We start from the raw sequence: 22,224 nt of genomic DNA, 5'->3' as shown, positions 1-22,224 counted from the left end.
AGTCAAAAAATCTTTGGGATGTGGCCAAAACTGTTTTAAGAAAGAATTTTATAGCAATATAGGCCTACCTCAAGAGTTACCTCAAATAAACAACCTAACCTTATACCTATAGGAGCTAGAAAAAGAACAAACAAAACCCAAAACCACTAAAGGAAGGACAGAGGAGAAATACAACTAATACCAAAGAAATACAAAGGATTATAAGAGACACTATGAAAATTATATGTCAACAAATTGGACAAACAAGAAGAAATGGATAAATATCTAGAAACATATATAACCTCCCAAAACTGAATCAGGAAGAAATAGAACATTTGCACAGACCAATTACCAGCAATGAAATTGAATCAGTTATTAAAAAACTTCCAACATGGGGCACCTGGGTGGCTCAGTGGGTTAAGCCTCTGCCTTTGGCTTGGGTCATGATCTCAGGGTCCTGAGATCGAGCCCCACATTGGGCTCTCTGCTCAGTGGGGAGCCTGCTTCCCCCCTTCTCTCTCTGCCTGCTGCTCTGCCTACTTGTGATTCTCTCTCTCTCTCTCTCTGTGTCAAATAAATAAAATAAAATCTTAAAAAAAACTTCCAACAAATAAAAATACAGGACCAGGGTGCTTGGGTGGCTCAGTCACTTAAAATCAAGTCACGATCCCAGAGTCCTGGGATCGAATCCCACATTGGCTCCCTGCTCAGCAGGGAGTCTGCTTCTCCTTCTGCCTCTGCTGCTCTCCCTGCTTGTGCTCTCTCTCTCCCTCAAATAAATAAATAAAATCTTTAAAAAATAAAAAGTCCAGGACCAGATGGCTTCACAGGAGAATTCTACCAAACATTTAAAGAAGGATTAATATATATTCTTCTCAAACTATTTGAAAAAATAGAAGAAGAAGGAAAGCTTCCACATCGTTCTATGAAACCAGTTTACTCCTCTACCAAAAGAGATGACAACACCACCAAAAAAAGAGAGAGAGAGAGAGAGAGAGAGAACCATAAGCCAATATATCTGATGAGCATAGACACAAAAATCCTCAACAAAATATTAGCAAACTGGACCCAACGATACATTAAAAAATTATCTGCCACACAATCAAGGATACAAGGGTGGTTCAATATACACAAATTAATCAACTCGATACATTACATCAATAAGAAAAGTGATAAAAACCACATCATTTCAATAGATGCCAAAAAAAACATTTCAAAGTACAATATCCATTCATGATAAAAAGCCTCAACAAAGTAGGCTTAGAGGGAACATGCTTCAACATAATAAAGGCCTTATATGAAAAACAAAGCAAGCATCACACCCAAGGGAGAAACTGAGAGCTTTTCCACTAAACTCAGGAGCAAGACAAGGATGTCCACTCTCACCACTTTTATTCAACACAGTACTAGAAGTCCTAGTCACAGCAATCAGACAACCAAAAAAGAAATAAAAGACATCTAAATTGATAAGGAAGAAATAAAACTTGCACTATTTGTAGAATGCATTGATACTACACATATAGAAACCCTAAAGACTCTAGAAAAAAATTACTAGAACTGATAAATGAATTCAGTAAGGCTGCATAATATAAAATCAATATATAGAAATTCGTTGCATTTCTATACACTGATAATGAAGCAGCAAAAAGAGAAATTAACAGAACAATCCCATTTAGAATTGCACCGAAGATAATAAAATGTCAAAAAATAAACCAAAGAGGTGAAAAACGTGTATTCTGAAACCATAAAACACTGATGAAAGAAACTGATGACACAAATGGAAAGATATTCCATGCTCATGGATTGGAAGAAAAAATATTATTAAATCTATACAACTGAAAGCAATCTACAAATTTAACACAATCCCTATCAAAATACCAACACCATTTTTCACAGAACTAGAACAAATACTCCTAAAATTTGTATGGAACTGCAAAAGACCCCAAATAGCCAAAGCAAACTTGAAAAAGAAGAACAAAACTACAGGTATCACAACCCCAGATTTCAAGATATACTAAAAAGCTGCAGTAATCAAAACATCGTGATACTGGCACAAAAACAGACACATAACCCAACAGAACAGAACAGGGAGCCCAGAAATAAACCCATGATTATAAGGTCAATTAATCTTCAGCAAAGGAGGCAGGAATATGCAATGGGGAAAAGACAGTCTCTTCAACAAATGGTGTTGGGAAAACTAGAACAGCTGCATGCAGAAGAAGAAAACCAGACCTCTTTCTCACTATCCACAAAATAAACTTAAAATGGATTAAAGAGCTAAATGAGACCTGAAACGATGAAAATCCTTGTACAGTTTAGGACTACCAAGCAATTTACTGAGTCTGGTTTCTCAGTATTCATTTACGTAGATGTGCATCACTTTCCTGGAGCTGCCCATAACAAACAACCACAATCTGGGTGGTTTAAAACAACATAAATGTATTCTCTCACTGTTCTGGAGGCAAGAAGGCTAAAATCAAGATTTGGGCAGGGTTCCACATTCTCTACAGGCTCTAGGGGAGAATTTTCTTTTTTTTAATTTTTAATTTTTTTTTTATTTTTTGCCTCTTCCAACTTCCAGTGTCCCTCTCAACATTCCTGATTAGATCACATTACTCTAGTTTCCGCCTCCATCTTCCTCTCAGCTTCTCCTCTTCTGTCTGTCAAATCACTTCTCAGTGTCTCTACTTGTCACTGGACTTAGGGTATACTCAAATAATCCAGGAAAATCTCTTCATCTCAAGATTCTTAATTACATCTGCAAAGACACTTTTTCCAAATAAGGTAACGCTCGTAGGTTCTCGGAACAGGACATGGACAAATATTTTTGAAGGCCACCATTCAACCCACTACAAAGGGTTTATCATGACAGGACTCTGTTCAATCATCATCTAGAAGTACAAGACAAACATGCTTGACTACATACAAACATCTGAAGGAGGAAGAAGAGGAAGAGGACTAAATTCAAATAGAATGAATTAAAATATAATTATTTGGTTCTAGGTCCTGACTTCTTTTTTTAAGTGTGGACTTATGACAATTACTGAAACTAAAAGGAATGGTTAGTTAAACCACTAGTGAGAACCAGGTGGTAAGAACCTGCAGTACATTGACTAAGGGCACATTGAACAGATCTATTTGATTGCTAAAATCTCAACTAGCCTTGTGTAACCCTGGGGATGATTTTTGCATAGCGAGGTTAATGTACAGTTTCAAAAAGACACCTTCATGAACAGTAAACATTGGAAAGAGCTGTATTTTCTCTCTCTCTAGGATTTTGAAGGCTGTAGGCTCCTCCTACTTCGATAATACTATTATCAGAATTGACACTAGAGTTGAATCCCTCTTCCCACAGAAATTTAGCAAGGCATAGAGTAAGATTTAAAATAGTAAATGAACTACCTAAAAGTGATTTCATCTTGGTCAAGCCTCAGTTTGCCATCTGCACAATGAAGAAAGTATAATAAAGAAACTACTGACAACAGCAGTGCACCAATGATGATAATAAATATCTACCTTAGAGGTTTTTAAAACTTAAATGAGATGACCTATGGAAAATACTTATCCTATGTTAACAAAAGAATGCTCAATAACTGTTTTTATTATCATTATTACCACAATTGAGCCAAAATATGCTAATTTTTTACATGATCTGACAAATCATGGAGCTAAGGAACACTAGATGTCAAACCAGAACTCCAGCCTTCTAAGTGCCCATCTAGAAAATGTTCAGATGCATATACTGTTGACATGTTTTAGTGGCCTAAAGCACGTATCTAATATACTTCAATTCTATTATATAATAATTAATGCATTCTCTAGTATGTGTAATGCAACAACAACAAGACATTCAGAAAATATCAGAAAGGTCTTTTCTAGTATATCTTTTCAGTAACCCCATCCTAACTATATAGTCATTTGATAAAGACCCAATATATGAACAGGTTGATTGTATCTGAAAGCATTTAATTCAACAGAGGCTTGAGGAGGGAGAAGCCCTTTAGGAAGAAGCCATAAATCAGTAAAGTCAAATGCAATAAGCCAGTAGTATGATGAAAGTAGAAGAATAATTGTAAACACATTTAATAAGTGTGTTGGAGGAGATTAAACACAAGGAGGAAATTGTTAAGGAATTCTTAATGATTCATGTTGATGGAATGCCTGAATAATAAAGCAGACAATTAATCAAAGACAAGGGGAAATTGATGTTTGTGATTTGTGGCATGGAGATGAGAGGTCTACTAAAAAAGAAAGGTGGAATGGCCCCGCCCTGTAAAGGAAAGAATAACCCCCCCAAAAATATATATATATATAGTATTTTTTTTTGTTTTCCTTAGAATTTGTGGACTACAGAAAATCTCCAGGTTAAAATAGCTCATTTTTATAAAATAACTAGCCAGTAAACCCAAGGTTATTATTTAAAATTATCTGGCTACTAAAACAACTGAATGCAAGCAGAGAAAACTTTCCACAATGCCAGCAATTACATTATAATATACATCTGGCCCTTCGCTGGATTGGGGCTTATATACAGTAAAAGTTCTGCCCACATCCTGGTACAGAATAGCTATGATCTGCTAGAATGACTTTCCCTACACCTTTATTTATTATTTCTAAATTTCTTCTCCTACACTGTTACATTTTATGCACAAACATATTGTGTCAATGCGCCAGCTCTATTGAGATATACCTAAATGGGAAAAAAAATACAAATTTTGATTGAAATAGTAACCTATAAATGCCACCATTTCCTCAAAAATCAAAGGAAGTCTTTCCAATGCTTAGCAATTCTCCACCCAAGTCATTAGCCTTTATCACTTACCTTGTGTATATTTCAAGTTGAAAAAAAAAAAATTAAAACAGGAAGGGAAAGCAAATACTGTATGAGGAATTACGGTGAAAATCATGTAGGTAAAATAAGATGAACATTTCACAATTAATTAAATAAAAATGCAAGAGTCATAAGAAAACCCTCTCCTGTAATTTGTCAATTAGGTTCTCACTTTGATTTATTTATCTTCCCAAACTGACCCTTTTTCTAATTGTGCACCTCCTCAATGTTGAGCCACCATGTGTTAAAAGATCAAAGTCTGTGCCACACGTCTACAGCAACTCCTTTGCCTGGATTAGAAGCTCTAGGGTCAGAATTAGCCGCAGAGTGGAAGTTGATGCACAATGAAGGCAGTAAGGGCCATCCTTGCCTCCCTTGATGTTTCTTTTCTTTTCTTCAGACATGTTTCCAGGAAAGAGAGTTAATATAGTTATTTTATTTAAGCTCCTATTGAATAGAGATCCAAAATACATCCCATATCTGGCCTATTGTTCCCTCCCAAACAGTAGGCAAGAGAGATCCTGTTCAAATTTCCACCGTCATCAACCGGCATCATAGCCCACACAGTCCCTTATTTTATATCATCTTGTTTAGAGTTTAGCTAAACTATTCCAAAATATTGCTGCCTCTGGACACATTCCAGTGCCTTCCCCAAGGACATGCCCTAGACAATAGCTCTCAGAGTCACAAGTAGAGGTAAATTCCTGATATGACGCCCCAAGCACCCCTACGGTAAAGTCTCCCCTGCAAGACAGGGTTGTCCCTTGTGCATACCTAGATAAGACACCCACATAGCTTACCAAAATCCCAATGTTTTTGGTTTGAACTGACTAATACAGACTTGGCATGGGAATTCCAAAGTACTCCCCCAGGACATTAATAAAAGTATGTGCCATGGGCGCTGCCCTGTTTTCTGGGCCTGCTCCCTCCCTTGACCTCCTCACAGGCCCCATGTGATATGCCATGTACCTCCTCCAGGATTTTTAAGTAATAAAGTTTTCCATTTCACTTCCCCTTTTGATCTTTTATTGAACTGTGGCTCACCATCTGACACTCTACTTAACAAATGTTAATTTAACAAAATCACATCTCTTTCTCCCATCCTAACCATCACCCATATTCTTCAAGCCCTTTCTTGCACAGAGTTTTGTCCATTTAACATGTGTCTACGTAAGATATGAATCACCTAAAATTTTGAGAATATCTAGCTTGTCCTTTTGCTTGCAGTCTCCGTCCTACAGATAGATGCCAAAAATATTCCTCAAACTCCCAACTCTCTCAACAATCATATCAACCACTTTTATTAGTTTATTGTAGTGTGTTCTGTATCATTCATGAAAACTAACAGTGAAGCCCATTTCAAATATTATAATATTGGAGTATCCAGGTACTAATAATACTTTTTCTATGCCCTGTTTCCCCAAAAACTGTGTTCTCTCATCTCTGCTTTCATAACGCCCTGTGACTATATCTATTGTTGTATGAATCATGCTGTACTATCAGTGTTTGTTTATCTGTCTGTCTCTACCACTTACTTAACAAAGACCTCTTTGTAGGCTAAGCATGAGTCTCATTCATCTTCATGTTCTTACTTCTTGGCAAGTCATTCAGTTCAAAGAACTACTTCAATGATTAGGCAAAAGCTGGCTGAGAGCATGTATTAACAGTTCTTTGTTGACTTAAATATTATCCAGTGTTAATTAATGTTTGTCTAGTACTTCAGAAGACACCACAAATAACCCATCAAATTTGATCATCGCCACAGTTCTGTGCAGCCAGTACAACAAACCCCTACATTATACTCTTTGAAAAGACTCAGAAAAGGAGCATCTGGGTGGCTTGTGGGTTAAGCCTCTGCATTTGGCTCAGGTCATGATCTCAGGGTCCTGGGATCAAACCCCGCATTGGGCTCTCTGCTCGGCAGGGAGTCTGCTTCTCCTTCTCTCTCTCCCTGCCTACCTCTCTGCCCACTGTGATCTCTCTCTCTGTCAAATAAATAAATAAAATCTTTTAAGAAAGCTAAAAAATAAATACTTGAAAAGATTAACGGACATCCTCATAGTTACCATGTTCATTGGTGATGGGGCTAAGTTTGATTGGAGGTCTTAAAATCCACTTTTTGAAAAATTATTTTCTCCAAAGTCTACTCTAGTCTAGTAAAAAACACATTCCCTTTAGAAGAATTCTGCAACTTCTTACTTTTACCAATTTTGTATTTCTGTGCAACATTTACCCTTGGACTTTGTTCATAAGCACTGTAAACTGTTCCTTGTACATGAAAGAAAATTAAACTTTGCGTGTGTGTATATATTGTGTGTGGGTGGAATAAGTGTATGAGACTATTGTCTGGTAAAATAGTTCCCTCTTGGAATGAAAAGCTATTTGGACAGACTGATGGACAAAGTGGAATAGCCACCTATCTTATCTCAGATGTGGGAAACTCAGAGATTATGACTAGTTACATGAAAGAGAGGAAACAAGAGAAGGCCTTGGATTTTTTTTTTCCCATACTTTGTTCTTAGGTACCTTATGGGTAACCTTCCTTCCCCATTCTTAGACCGTATGCTACATCTACCAAAGCTCCAAGACGGACAGCCGATGGTTAGGTGCACGATGGCTCCCATCCCCTTACCAAAGCAACTGGTTCAAAGATTGGCACATGACCCAGACTGAAACAACAAAACCAAAAAGAGCAAACTTTGGAGCTTTTGTGGGAGCAGTGTGAGTGGCGGCTTCTCCTTTAATGCAATGTGTGCAAAATGATGTGAATTTAAAGCTGACAGTTACTACTACAAAGAAGCTTAGAACTGGGGTAAAGTAGGGAAAGCAAAACTAAAAGATGGAGACATTTTTGAAGGCTTACATCAAGAAAGGTAAGCATACCTGAATTTGGACTATTAGGTCAAATAAGTCTATTTATTATTATGTCAACTTGCATTATCTGATAGTTCTAATTAACTACCTAACTGACATGCCCTGAGACAAGAGTTGCTCAGAACTGTGTATTGATAGAGATGGACAAAGTAAAACATGGGGAGAAGGGACAGACATAATATCAGAAAATTAGGCCTAAATTTTTGCATAAAATCACATAAAACATATATGAAAAGAATCTCAGGATGATGCTAATAAAGTACCAGGAATCTACTAATAGGGTTTAAATAAAGGTTAGTTCTCTTCTCTTTCTTGAAATATGACCTCTTAATGAACTAGAAGCACTTAGTGATAAAGTAAAAGAAGGCTATTCCCCTTGCTCTTTTCATTCATTTAGTTAATGAATTACCCAGGTAATCTAAAGCCACACTTTCTAACTGGGACACAGCATTTACTGTGAATGGGTTAGAGGTAAGGTGAAATATTGATCATTTTAGTCCTTGAGGTCTTAGGTAAGACATTGCTAAGAGCTGTAATAAGACGCAACATTCCATCAGAATTACATAGATATTACAAGAACTATAATATTATATATTATTATATAATAAACACAGTAATCATTTATTTGGAATTCATCACCTACTTCTAACCAACTTCACTCTGAAGTGCCAGATATTATTTCTATTCACCTTTTATTGGTGAGAACTACTCTCACATGGCCACACTTAGATAGAAGGCATGTGGGAACATTAAGACTCTGGCTGGGCAGCCGCTTCCCAGAAACAACTATCCTATGGAAGGGAAATATAAAACTCAAGTTAGCCAGCTTTGCCACAGGCAGTAGCTGGTTATTTCCAGCCATGAGCAAATATAACCATTTATTCAAGTGTATCTTTTAAACATCTTGACTTTCAATGTAGAGCATAATGTAAACTTTGAAAAGCATCAACCTAAGGCACAAGTTACTGGTACCCATGGACTTGAAATTTGTCTGCTTGGTGATTTTCAAACTTCTAAATCCTCCAGGCACTCAGTCGTTGTGGATTAGACTCAACTCTGTTTCTGACACCTCATTTTTCTCCCTTTACCATTTGTGTTAGTAACACTACTCTGGTTTCTTTCCTCTTCAACTTGCCTCTGTCCATCAACCACCCCATGCTTATCCATTTCCCTTTATTATTTAGCTACTTTAGAACCCTGATCTCTGTCAAGGTGCATTTCCATTCATCTCATCATGGAAACCCACAGCCCTTGACAGGGAAACCAATGACCAAGATGGGACCAATGACAAGATTGGGAAATTACCATTCCAAGTTTTTTAATGTCAACATTTGTTCATCTTTTAATATGTAAGTGGTTACACTGACAGGGAAAGATGAAAACACATGGATGTCTTTATAGAAGCCACTCCTACACAGTAGAAGTAAATAAACTAATTAAAAATCTACTCTATCTATCCCTTTTCTCAGTTTCTCTTCAAGTACATCATACTCCCAAATATTTGCTTTATGCAAGAGACCAAGTGTGTAATGTATTCTATGTGTTTTAGCTAGGCTGGTTACCTCCCCTAACACCAATTCTGTATAGCAACAATTTCTGTGGCTATATTATAGAAGATCATTTTTTGTTCACATACAGTTCAATGCCCTGTGTTCCTTGTTATGGGAGGAGGAGTCAGCTTCACATGGTCATTTCATTCAGAGATTCAAGCCTCAGATAATGGATGACCTTCAACATTTTACTTCCAAGATCATTCTGAGAATCACTATCCAACAGGCAAGAGTGGAAGGGCAAATGGAACTCACATGACAGGAGGATTTGGGTGCCAGGCATAAAAGAGCCATATATCATTTCTGCTCTCCTCTAACTGGCACCAATACAGTCCTTCAACCCGACCTAGCTGTAGAGGAAACTGGAAGTATAGTTTGGCTATGGAAATGTTCTGTGACAATTAGCCTTTAACTTAAAAAAAAAAAAAAAAAAACCCACCTATCTTATCCATTTGTCTTGCCTAGGATATTAAATTCAGGTTTCAGAGTCCTTAGCCCAGCATCAATTCCCACCTCAATCTTAACAAATTAATTTCTCATTATGCCCTGCAAAGACCTTCCTTGTCATCCAAACTAATTTACTTTCTGCTCACCAATCCTATTTACTATGCCTTTCATAGGTCATTTCAATTTACTCCATCTGAATTTACTTCCTTTATTTTTCTATCAAGCCCTAATCCCTACATCCTTAAAACATGACTTAAAGCCCATCTTTTCTAGAAGATTTTTCAAGATGAATAAAGCTATTTCCTTGACCACACTCATGCATAGGATCCTCCAGTAATATACCAATTTCCTTTCTCCTTTCTTTCCCCTTATTTCTGGAAGCCTTGAGAAAAGTAGGAGATAAGGGCATCGATTCATAAACAAGTTCTGTAGTCTGTTATGTGGCTCAGTTATGGCTAACTTCCATTTGATGGCATCTTACTTTCTTTGTCTAATGTCTATAAACTCCTTCATAAGCTAATGCCACATCTGACCCAGCCTATCAAATATCTTCGTAATTGTTCAATTTTTCCATGCATCTACCCATAATTCTATTCTTCCAATTTATATTATTTACAACAGGTAGGAGAAGGAACTTTGGAGAAAAAAGTCACAAAGATTCAGGATAGAGAAAAAATTAGAAAACCTTTTACTATCATATTAAAGTGCTTCAAAATCTGCATATATGTGCATAAATATACAAATACATATAAATATAATGGAGATATAGCTCTCAGAGACGCCTTTTCAAAGCCACTCCTTTTACTTTTTTGGTTATCTCTGGTGAATAGCTTACCCAGAAAAAAAAAAAAAAAACACTTATATTCTTTTTTTCTGACATTTTATAAAAACGAACTTTCTTTAAAATGAGGCTATAGGCTAGAAAACCTATGTGTGAATTTAAGAACATCTGCACAACATTGTGAGAATGTAAGTAGAAAGTGAGTAAAACAAGAAAAATATACTTAGCAAAAAACCAAAGGTCAAACATGCCAGAATACTAAAAATGAAACCTACCTACGCAACTACATGTTTCATGTGATCATTAGGGTCTTACAAAATTCATTATAATTTTCTCCCTTTAAATTGCAATTTTTCACATAAAAATATTTTTCAGTATCATACACATGAAGTAGGGGTAATTGTCTTCTAGACATGGAATATGTATTTCTCCTCTAAGTAAAAAACACTGTAGGCAAAATTTCTTCATCAATTAGATTTTCTGAATCAACCTTGCGTCTCAATGTCACCTCCGTGCTGTACCCCACGTATATCACCTCTTGTTAAAGTGAATAAATACCTGTGATGAGTTTTGTAGGTGGATGTGCTGGAGCTCAAAGGCTTTGTTAGGGAGGGAGCAGGCACTGCTCCAGAGATAGTGAGGAAGGATATTGCATACAGTATAGCTGATTGGCTGCGCATCTGGCCTTAGTTGTAACAAAACTGGATCTTTTTTTTTTTTTTTAAGATTTTATTTATTTCTTTGACAGAGAGAGAGAGAGATCACAAGTAGGCAGAGCAACAGGCAGAGAGAGGGAACCAGGCTCCCTGCTTAGCAGAGAGCCTGATGTAGGGCTCTATCCCAGGACCCTTTGCGCATGACCTGAGACCAAAGCAGAGGCTTAATCCACTGAGCCACCAGGCACCCCTCACACCACTGGATCTTAAACTATGTCTAGAGGAAACAAAAGGTTATTTTTCTTTTCTTTTCCCAAGAGTGATTCACAGTGCTATTTCCCACTAGAATCACTTAGGAAACATTCAAAATGCTTATGCCCCAGGCCTTTCTATATTCCAGATATATGCACTTGGGGCCTAATTCAGAAGCCCCCAAATCCTAACTGAACATCCCAACTTTGCCCATCCTCTCTGCAAGAAGGCCCTCTTAAAATCTGTTTGATTTCACCTCCCCCACCAAGGGCAAGAGGAGTTCTAGCTGAAAAGCAATTTCTTAACAAGTCACCTCTAAAACTTAACTTGAGAAAACAGTAAAGTCCTTTTAAAAATCCAGCTCCTTGAGATCAGAAGAGCTCGAATTGTTTATTAAATTGATAATTTATTTTAGTAAATTTATTTTAAATATTTCAAAACAGATTATTTCCCTAGCAGCAGAAGTAAGGGTGTTTGTTTGGGGTTTTTGTTTTGTTTTGTTTTGTTTTTAGGAATTTGAACATACTCTTACTTCTGAAGGAATTAATTCACTGCTAAGTATTTATTGAGCACCTAACAAATGTGTATTACTCTTATACTCAGAGCTTTGGGAAACAAAACAGAATCTGAACAAAACCTATTTTTTTTTTTTTTTGGAACAGAATCTGAAACAAAACCTAATTTCTTTTTTTTTTGGACAATAAGTGAGTAAGCACTGAAAATGGTGGACATAAAATAAGTGCCTAAGAGTTCTGGGAAAGGAAAGAGTAACTGGCTAACAGTATGGAGGAAAAGCCAAGAAGAATGATAAAGAGGAAGACTGGTAACAGGGCACTATTGCGCACTCATTGTTCTTGAAGAGCCTAGATTTCTTGTTGAGCAGACATAGAGGATAAAACTGCAACATCAGAACTGGGCATAGTTAAAGACCCATGCACAACTGAGGAATTCAGACATTATTCTGTAGAAAAACAGTAAACCAGTTAACAGAAATGCAACTGAGGCATGTAGTTAATTTGACTAAAATAACAAGTGCTTAAGCATCCACACTTTATAGTGGGTCTAGAAATATACAGACCAAGTGGATGGAGCGGTGTGAACAGGAGCGGTGGAAACAAGGCTGTTCCAGAAGCACTGAACTTTAACAGCAGTTCCAAACATCTGAGGAGGTATATGCAAAGTAACCACAAAGAAACAAAATACCATCAGTCAAAAGCAGTTTAATTGAATTCAGTAACATTTCTAAAGAAAAGAAGGTCTCTACTAGCCACTGAAAAACAAAGAAAAAAGTGAGAGAATTGGCAGAACCACCTTGAAAATTGCCCAGGGCAGAGAGACCTTTGCCAGACCTGTCTTTACCTGGAAATTAATGCTTCCACTAAGGCGATGTTGACATTTGGCTCCTAGAACTAACTCTTGGCTTTTAAACTGTTTCCACAGACAAAGGTCTCTTAAAACTGCCATTCGATTTTTTCTTTTTTTTTTTTTTTAAAGCTTTTTATTTATTTATTTGACAGACAGAGATCACAAGTAGGCAGAGAGGCAGGCAGAGAGAGAGGAAGGGAAGCAGGCTTCCCGCTGAGCAGAGAGCCTGATGCGGGGCTCGATCCCAGGACTCTGGGATCATGACCTGAGCTGAAGGCAGAGACTTTAACCCACTGAGCCACCCAGGTGCCCCCCATTTGATTTTCTTAATGGGAAAGAATAGCAGATCAAAGGGTTCACCAATTGTCCCCCATTATATGTTAACAAATCTTTATTCTGACTTGTAGGTCTATCTTTTAGGAGATAGTATGAATTTGCCCAAGTAAAAACTGCCATTTGCAGGGTTCTTTGGATGTGTTAAGCCTTACACTAAGGCCTAATGAGGTTCAAGGCATATCCCGAAATGTGGCACCTAGGAACACTGAATATTTTAAGCTGAAGAAAGTTGAGAAACAGTAGGTGCAAAAAGGACCTTCTGACCTTCCCCTGAAGCAAGTCATAGGGCCCTCATGGGAGAGGTGCCTTCCCTGTAGCTGGAGGAAAGAAACATCCTTATTTCTGAAGACTGAGGGACATGAGAGGGATGTCTAGAGGAATGTGAACAAACAGGCCTTGCTAAACTTCCCCCTGCTTACTAAACTCAGCTCACACCCTTTTTCCTATCACGTTTTTCCACAACTTTCTACTCCATCAAATCTAGAATAAAAATGCTCAGGTTCAACTGCTTCCTTGGGTCCTAATCTTTCTATGAAGGCTCCTGTTTTATGCAAAACTTGCATTAATTTGTATGGTTTTATATTAATTTGTATGTTTTTCTTTTCTCTTGTTAATCTACCTTTGGTTGCAGAAGCTGCAAATGAGAACTTAAAAAGGTGCAAGAAAATGTATTTTTTCCTCTTAAAAGACTTTATAATAGTAATTTATTTAATTCTCCATTATTCTAGAAAATAGATACCACTATTCCCAATTATCAGATTGAAAAAACCAACAAAACTGAAAGGCGCCCATGTATGCAAGGCTCATCCAACATTGGAAAAAACAAATAATGTAATCCACCAAATCAACAAACTAAAAATGAAAATTTACATGATCACATTAATAGATGTAGAAAAATCAATTGACAAAATCCAATACCCAGAAATTCATGATAAAAAGGATCAGTAAACTAGGAATGGGACAAACTTGCTCAACTTGATAAAGAACATCTACAAAAAACCTATAGCCAATATCACACTTTAATAGCAAGAAATGTTGAGGCTTTCCCACTAAGGTCAGGTACAAAGCAAATGTATCTCCTCTTACTACTCTTTTTCATCATCCCACTAGAAGTTCTAGCACATGAAATAAGAAAAGGAAACAAAACTATACATATTGGGAAGGAAGAAATAAACCTATCTTTGTTTAAAGATGACATAATCACCTATACAGAATATCTAAAGGAATCAACGAAAACTGTATTAATAAGCAATCATATCATGGTTCTAGGCTACAAAGTTAATATATAAAAGCAAATCACCTTTCCATAAGTTAGCAATAAACAAGTGGAATTTGAAATTTAAAAAAAAACACCATATCATTTATATTAGCACTCAAAAAATGAAATATTTAGGTATAAACATAAGAAAGTATGTACAAAATCCATATGAGAAAAGCTGTAAAACTGATGAATGAAATCAAAGAAGAATTAAGTAAATGGAGAGATAATCGATGTTCATGGACAGAAACTCTCAATATTGTCATTTCTTCCCAACTTGATCTGTAGGTTTAATGTGATCTCAATAAAAATCCCAGCAAGCTATTTTGTGGACATCAACAAACTGATTCTAAATTTATAAGGAGAGAAAAAAGACCTAGAATGGCTAATCCGCTATTGAAGGAGATGTGCAAAATTGGAGTAGTCACTAGCTGACCTCAAGATTTAAAGTTTTTTTTTTTTTTTTAAGATTTTATTTATTTATTTATTTGACAAACAAAGATCACAAGTAGGCAGAGAGGCAGTCAGAGAGAGAGGAGGAAGCAGGCTCCCCGTGAGCAGAGAGCCCAATGTGGGGCTTGATCCCAGGACCCACGACCAGAGCAGAAGGCAGAGGCTTTAACCCACAGAGCCACCCCAGGCACCTCTGACCTCAAGATTTAGTATAAAGCTACAGTAACCCAAATAGTATGGCACTGGTAAAAAGAACAGACAAAGAGATCAACATAACAAAACATAAGGCACAGAAGGAGACCCCCATAAATACAATCAACTGATCTTTGACAAAGGAGTAAAGGCAATTCACTGGAACAAATAGTCTTTTTAAATTTCTCACCCCAGAGCGAATCTGAGCAACAAAACTTTCACGCCCTCTGAAAAAGAGCACAAAGCCAGTAAAATCTTCCCTCCTTACTCCTTCTTCCTGTCTCTCCTTCTCAAGGTTAAAGACTTTAAAACTCACAGCTTTCCTAGGACAGGGGAAATAAATACTTGATCTTTTTTTTTTTTTTTTTTTTTCAGAGAAGGAAGTGCAAACCTTCTTTTCCTATGCTCTAGGCAACAATACAAATTATAGTAAGTGTGCATACATCCTTTAGCATCAGAGATAATTATCTTGATCTATAGGTTTCAACATGTCTAAAATATTCCATGACTGATCTTATTTAACTCTATACTAAAGTACATACTTGAGGGTCAAAAGCAACTCGGAGGCAGACACTGTATGGTTTTTAATATGTAATCAAATTTCTATCCTCCAAACAACAGATGAATTACAGCTAAAGCAATTTTTCAAAAGAACCAGGTCAGGCTGATTATATGTATGTGAGCAAAGATCAAACACATAATTTTCTACATTTATTCTTATAAAGTTTAACTTTGAACTTTTTGGTGACTTTACCACCTCATTTCCTTCTTTTCTTTTTTTAAACTTAATTTAACTTTTTTTCAGTGTTCCAAAATTCATTGTTTAAGCAGCATACCCAGTGCTCCATGCAATACATGCCCTCCATAATACCCACCACCAGGCTCACCCCCCCACCGCCACCCTCCAAAATCCTCAGTTTGTTTCTCAGAGTCTACAGTCTCTCAAGGTTTGTTTCCCCTCCAATTTCTCCCAACTCACTCCTCTTCTTCATCTCCCAATGTCTTCCATATATATATATATATATATATATATATATACACACACACACACACACACACACAAAGTAAAGAATCTAAATATAGTTCCAAGAGAAGAACTGTGAAATGCTGTGAGTGGTTGTAATTTCATGGACTTGGTTTTATTTTTTCTACATTCAAAATTCAACAGAAGACTTACTGAGTTCTAAAGAAGATGGAAAATCCCCAAAACCAACCTAAAATTGTATGAAGGGGGCAATAAGAGATGGAAAAGCATGCAAATAATAGAGGAAGTCATTAGGGCAAATAGAGTAGATCTCCTTATTACAATGTAGAATATGAAGCAAATTGTAGAACACATGCATTTGTATATTTCAAATAGTTCCTCTTAATCCGGGTTGAGGGGCTTCACTCTACATATGATGGGTGCTGAGGTAAGTACAATATATTTTTTCTCTTTCATTTGGTGTCTGGAAATAAGCCTATTTGGCATTGTATCCCGCAGACTACAGACAGGACTAAACAAGCTTACTAAAGAAATGAGCAGATTTTGGCAGAGTAGTGGGTTTACAATACCAATTGCTTACTGGTCTGTGAGTTGCAATGATTAACATTTGGCTTCCTGTTCTTTCATTTACTACTGGGACTTTTTAGCCTTTGATCACCTTTCTATTTCACCAGTTGCCCTTTAGTTTCACAAATTATTCATACACACTACATTTGGTTTTTCCTTTCATCTTCTCACCCATTGTTCCTTCTATTGCTAGCTAATGTTTATTGAATTATTCAGTAATTTAGGGAGACCCCCTAAAGTGTAATGTTTTCCCAGTCTCATTTTTCTTCACCAAAGGCCATATAGATAACACGAAAATTTGCCACAAAACACCTGGTACTAACTATTGTTTTTAGATCTGTAATGCTCAGAGTTAATATTAAAACTGTGAGGAATCCATTATCACTATATGAAGGATTTTAAGGTCAAGAAAAATTGATTTTTTTTAAATTCTAAAGACACCAAATATTGTGATTAGTGGCTATAAAGAATAACAGCTACAAAATCTGTTTAAATCACTTGGAACATTGTTACTGTGTGCCTTAGAAGAGATCCTGTTTATTATTTGTTTGAAAAATTAATTTCAGGAAGATTCTGAAAAATTGAGCCACAGGCTCAGCCAGATCATAAATTCTTTTTAAAGCATTTCCCATTTTCTAAGCATCAAACAATATACCAGCTACTTTGTTAGATAGTTTAACCTTCATGATATTAATATTCTATAACCATTTTGTCATTCTATATTTTATACAACAGGAAACTGAAATCAGATAAGTCACATAACAAACCCAGGCAACACAGCTAGGCAGAAGTGCCTACATTGGAACCTAGGTATTAGAGACTATACAAACCATATATTTCCATCACAATACACTTCCTCCCTTAGCTAGCTAGGGCCTCACGAAGATTTTTTTTTTTTTTAATTTCTCCCTTTAAAAGTTATTTTTTAGGGTGCCTGGGTGGCTCAGTGGGTTAAAGCCTCTGCCTTCAGCTCAGGTCATGGTCTCAGGGTCCTGGGATCAAGCCCCACATCAGGCTCTCTGCTCGGCGGGGAGCCTGCTTCCTCCTCTCTCTCTCTCTCTCTCTCTGCATACTTGTGATCTGTCTGTCAAATAAATAAATAAAATCTTAAAAAAAAATACCTACTTTAAAAAAAAGTTATTTTTTACATGACGGTACAGATAACTAATATTCTATTACTTCTCCCTACTTTTTTAAAATTCAAATGAATACATGTATAATGTCCCAATACTTGAATGATGCAACAAAGCCATAAAAAAGCACCATCAAAAAACAGTACCTTACTCACCCCTCCCCAACCAAGTCCCACAATAATTGTTTCTTTTCACATTTAGGTCCATATTTCTCAGTAATACGTATATGTATTTTTGACCTTTCAAAATTTAGAATTTATTTATTTTGCCATATGAAGAGTTTTTGCCCATTTACATTTGCCATTCCCTTACATATATCCTTTTCCTCCATTGTTTATGTTTAGATGAAACATTTCAATGAATATTTGCCTTATTTCCACACTAAAAATACTGCTCACAGAGGAGTTAAATGATATACTAGAACAACATTCCCTTTTCTTTTGTAATTTTTTATAGTTTTCCTATAACTAATGGCTATTAATAATCACTTTTTTTCATTTTCTATGTATGTATTATTGTGCAGTATGTTGTACTCTTTGGTTTCACTCTGCAATTATACAGATTTTACATTTCTCAGATCTGAACAGTCAGCTAACATCTGCAACGTCTGCCTTCTGTGTTTACATAATTGCTTGAAGTCTATTATTGGCCCTCATCTCCTTCTTATTCTCTTTACCCATGAGGTTTTATATATAAATATATAAATATAAATATACACACACAGATATATATATATATATCTTCTATCCTTTTTATATTAGTGGGGTTTTGAGGAAAGGTTAAGATAAATGTGTTTTCAACCAGCTGTGTTTAATCACAAGCCCAGTACACCCTGAAATTGTCTTTAGCAGATAATTTAGCACTCACCACAGCAGCATGTAATGTTTTGTATGATAATTTGTTGTGCTTTTACAACATGGAGCAGAGAGCTCATTTTATATTATCTTTGAATCTACATTTGTATTGAGCACACATTTTGCAGAATAGCCACTTGATAAATTCTTATTGTTGGCAATCAATGCCACAGTCAACCAATTCATCCTGCCATTCCTAGAATCTGAAATACAAAAAATGAGAGGGCTGGTAGCACAAAGAGTCCTTCTTAATGAATTAGGTAGACTCCAAAAGCAAAAGCATTTCCTTTAAAAGTTGTGTTGTTTTAATATTTACATTTACATATTTTCAAAATAAATTTGGGATTTTTTAAATGCTTCATGACAAATTATATGGAAAAGGGACTTTCCTATTTTCTAACATAAAACAACTAAGCTTATTTGATTTTTAGTCAATTTGCCATTGAGCCGAGTTTCAGCAGGATAAATTATTCTGCTGTTCAGTAAAATTGTTGGCAATTATGTTAAAGGAGAACAGCAAGGATTAAATAAAAATTTTCTTTACAGCTTCTCTTTTGACATAGCAGCACCAGCTTTTGTAAGAAATAAGCATGCAAGAACTTGTTTTTGTATCAATACATAAAGCTCAAATCCTAAACTGTTTATAAAAATTCATCTCCATATTTAGGAGAAAATATTTCCTCTTCTAATATGAAGATAATTTGAATTAGAAGAAAAGGGGATATTCATCAGAAATACAGGCTCCCACACTCTTACTCCATTTATTCTATATTATGGCTCCAGTTGAAAGAATTTTATAATATGAAAATGGGAGACAAATTAGAATATCAGTAAAACCTTATCTTGTATTTTTTTATCTTTTAATTGTCCAGGGTTATTTTATAATCTAATTTTATTTTCCATGGTTTTAGACTCATTACCCAAAAATGTTCTGGCAGCAAACCTAGTAAACTACCTTCTTGTAGTATATTAATAAGCAATTGGGAAGGTTGGCACACCAAATAAAAAGTGATTCTTGCCTTCTCTCTGGTTTCCTTATCTAAGAAACACTGCCAATATCAGGCAAACCTATTTTTAAATATTGAGAGACAGACAGAGTTGGGAGTCACCCGTCATCTTCTTTGCCTACAATCAGACTGAAATTCAAAATGACTTTATTGTCAAAAGTTAACCTGGTTTAAGAGAGGTGCAGTTCTGCTTAATACATGAAATGCAGATGATTATGGTTGTTAAAAGAAAGAGAATATTATAGGCATAAGGACCTATGCAGAGTGGGAGGTAAGAGCATGAACCATGTTGACCGATGATCTTGCTTCAAATCCTACTTCTACTATAACCTAATCCTAGGACTTAGAGCAAGCCCCTGAACATCTCTAAAGCTCTTTCTGCATTCATAAAATTTGCCAAATAGAACCTAGCTCGTGGGATTGTGAGAAGATTAAGTAAGAACATACATGACACAACGTTCTGTTGAAAACCTGAAGAAGAAACAGACTTTCACTATTAACAATTTCACTCATTAATTCAACAAATACTTTGTGAAGGTCTCTATATGTTACACAGGCACTGTTCTAGGTGTTGTGCATACAGCAGTGCTAAATTAATTAAACAAGAAGGCCATTAGATTGAAGTGACTCAAATGCCTGGTTGGCCCATATAAGTGAGAACCAAAACTTAAGCCTGCAAATGCCTGGGGGTTAGGAAATCAAATGCGAAGGATAACCAACTACAAAAACCAACTAGACTTTCCCAAATAAGCCAACCTCTTAAGTTATAGCAATTTCCTTGTTTTGCTTCTGTGTCTTCTTTATAAAAGTGTTGTCCCTAGCTCCTGTTTCTGGAGAGCTTCCAACCACTTCTGGTTTCGTCCTGGCTGTTCTAACAGATTTTTGCTCACATAAACCTTAAAATGTTTAACATGCCTCAAATTATCTTTTTTTTTTTTTTTTAAGATTTTATTTACCTGTTTGACAGAGAGAGTCACAGTGAGAGAGGGAACATAAGCAAGGGGAGCGGGAGAGGAAGAAGCAGGCTCCCCGCCAGAGGAGGAAGCCCAATGTGGGACTGGATCCAGACTACAGGATCATGACCTGAGCCAAAGTCAGATGCTTAACAACTGAGCCACCCAGGCCCCCCTCAAAATATCTTTTTTTTTTTTTAAGATTTTATGTATTTATGAGAGAGGGAGTGGGGAGAGGAGAAGTGAGAGAGAGACAAACAGCCTCTGTGCTGAGTGCAGAGTTGGACACAGGGCTAGATCTCAGGACAAGCTCAACCAAGAGACCACATTTAACCGAATGAGCTATCCAGGCACCCCCACACACCTCAAATTATCTTTTAAGTGTAATGAACAAGTAATTTTTTTGCCCTTGTGGAAGCTATATTCTAGTGAGAATATACAAACAATGAATAACAAAACAATTAAACATAAACATAAAAGTGTGCAAAGTGCTTTAGGGGAAAACAAAGTAGGGTAAAAATAAAGATCTCTCTTATAATTTCTTGACATTACCCCAACTATGTATCACTAGCAACTCAGTCCATCCAAATATATTTATTGAAGATGTACAATAGACCCGACTTTGTTCTAGATACTGTGAACAAAAGATATAAAAATCCCTGCCCTAAAGGAGTTTACCTCTAGTTGAATATGAGACCCACACAATCTATCCCCACCCACAGCTCAGAACTACTTACCTTCTACCTAGCTTATTTCCTCATTAATATGACTTTACTATGCCACTGTCCTCATTAGTAAAGCTTTACTAATCAAAGAGAATCTCATCCAGGTAAATAAATTTATTGTCCATTAGAAGAACTTTTCCAAAGAGATCCATCAACTCTTTATTAGGAAAAATGAACAGTTTGGCCTCTAAAACTCTGATCTCCTCAAAAGTCGGGCCTTGCTTTATCCACCAACCCTGAACTGTTATATCATGATCTTTATCTGAATCTATCAAGATTCAGATTCTATCAAGATTTATGGAGATTTTGCAGTTTAGTTTAAGGCTGGGGTGAGGGATATCCCCTTCCTCTGAATCTATCAAGATTCAGTCTTGATAGATTCAGAGGAAGGGGATATCCCTCACCCCAGCCTTAAACTAGACTGCAAAATCCAAGCTTACTTTCCTCTTCCTAGATGATCTAAATTCTTTCAGTGTAGTGTTTTCTCTTACCACAGTAAATAATAAATTTGGCTTGTCTTATCAACAGGCTGTGTTGGTGATATTCAGGGAACTATCACTCAAAGTCGAGTTGAAAGCTATCTCTATGGGTGCTGTTTTTTCATATAGAATGGTCTACTAAAAAAATGAGGGAGGAGATTGTGAAGCAAAGGCTGGAGTGGGCTGAGGTCAATGAGCTATGGGAAAGCAGTAGGGATAAGATAGGAGACAGGTGGTATGGAGGCGGAGAGGTAGGTTTTTTACAAATCATTACAAGAACTTGTAATGGTTTCTAAGTTTGGAAGCCATGGGAGGCTTTTGAGCAGAGTGGCAATATATCTGACTCTACATTTAAACACGATTACACTGGTTACTCGCTGAGAAGCCCAGGTAGAAGGGCGAAAGTCAAACTAGGAAGACCAATTGGAAGGCACTTTCAATAATCTAGGTGAGAAACAGAAGTAGCTGGATAAGACAGGTGGGGTTGGATAGCAGGGGAGATAGAAAAGATAATAATAATAAAGAGGTCAAGTGTCTAGAAATATTT

Source organism: Mustela erminea, chromosome 1, assembly GCF_009829155.1.
Source record: "Mustela erminea isolate mMusErm1 chromosome 1, mMusErm1.Pri, whole genome shotgun sequence".
In the NCBI taxonomy this organism is placed as follows: Eukaryota; Metazoa; Chordata; class Mammalia; order Carnivora; family Mustelidae; genus Mustela; species Mustela erminea.
Note: the sequence above shows the minus strand (reverse complement) of the source record.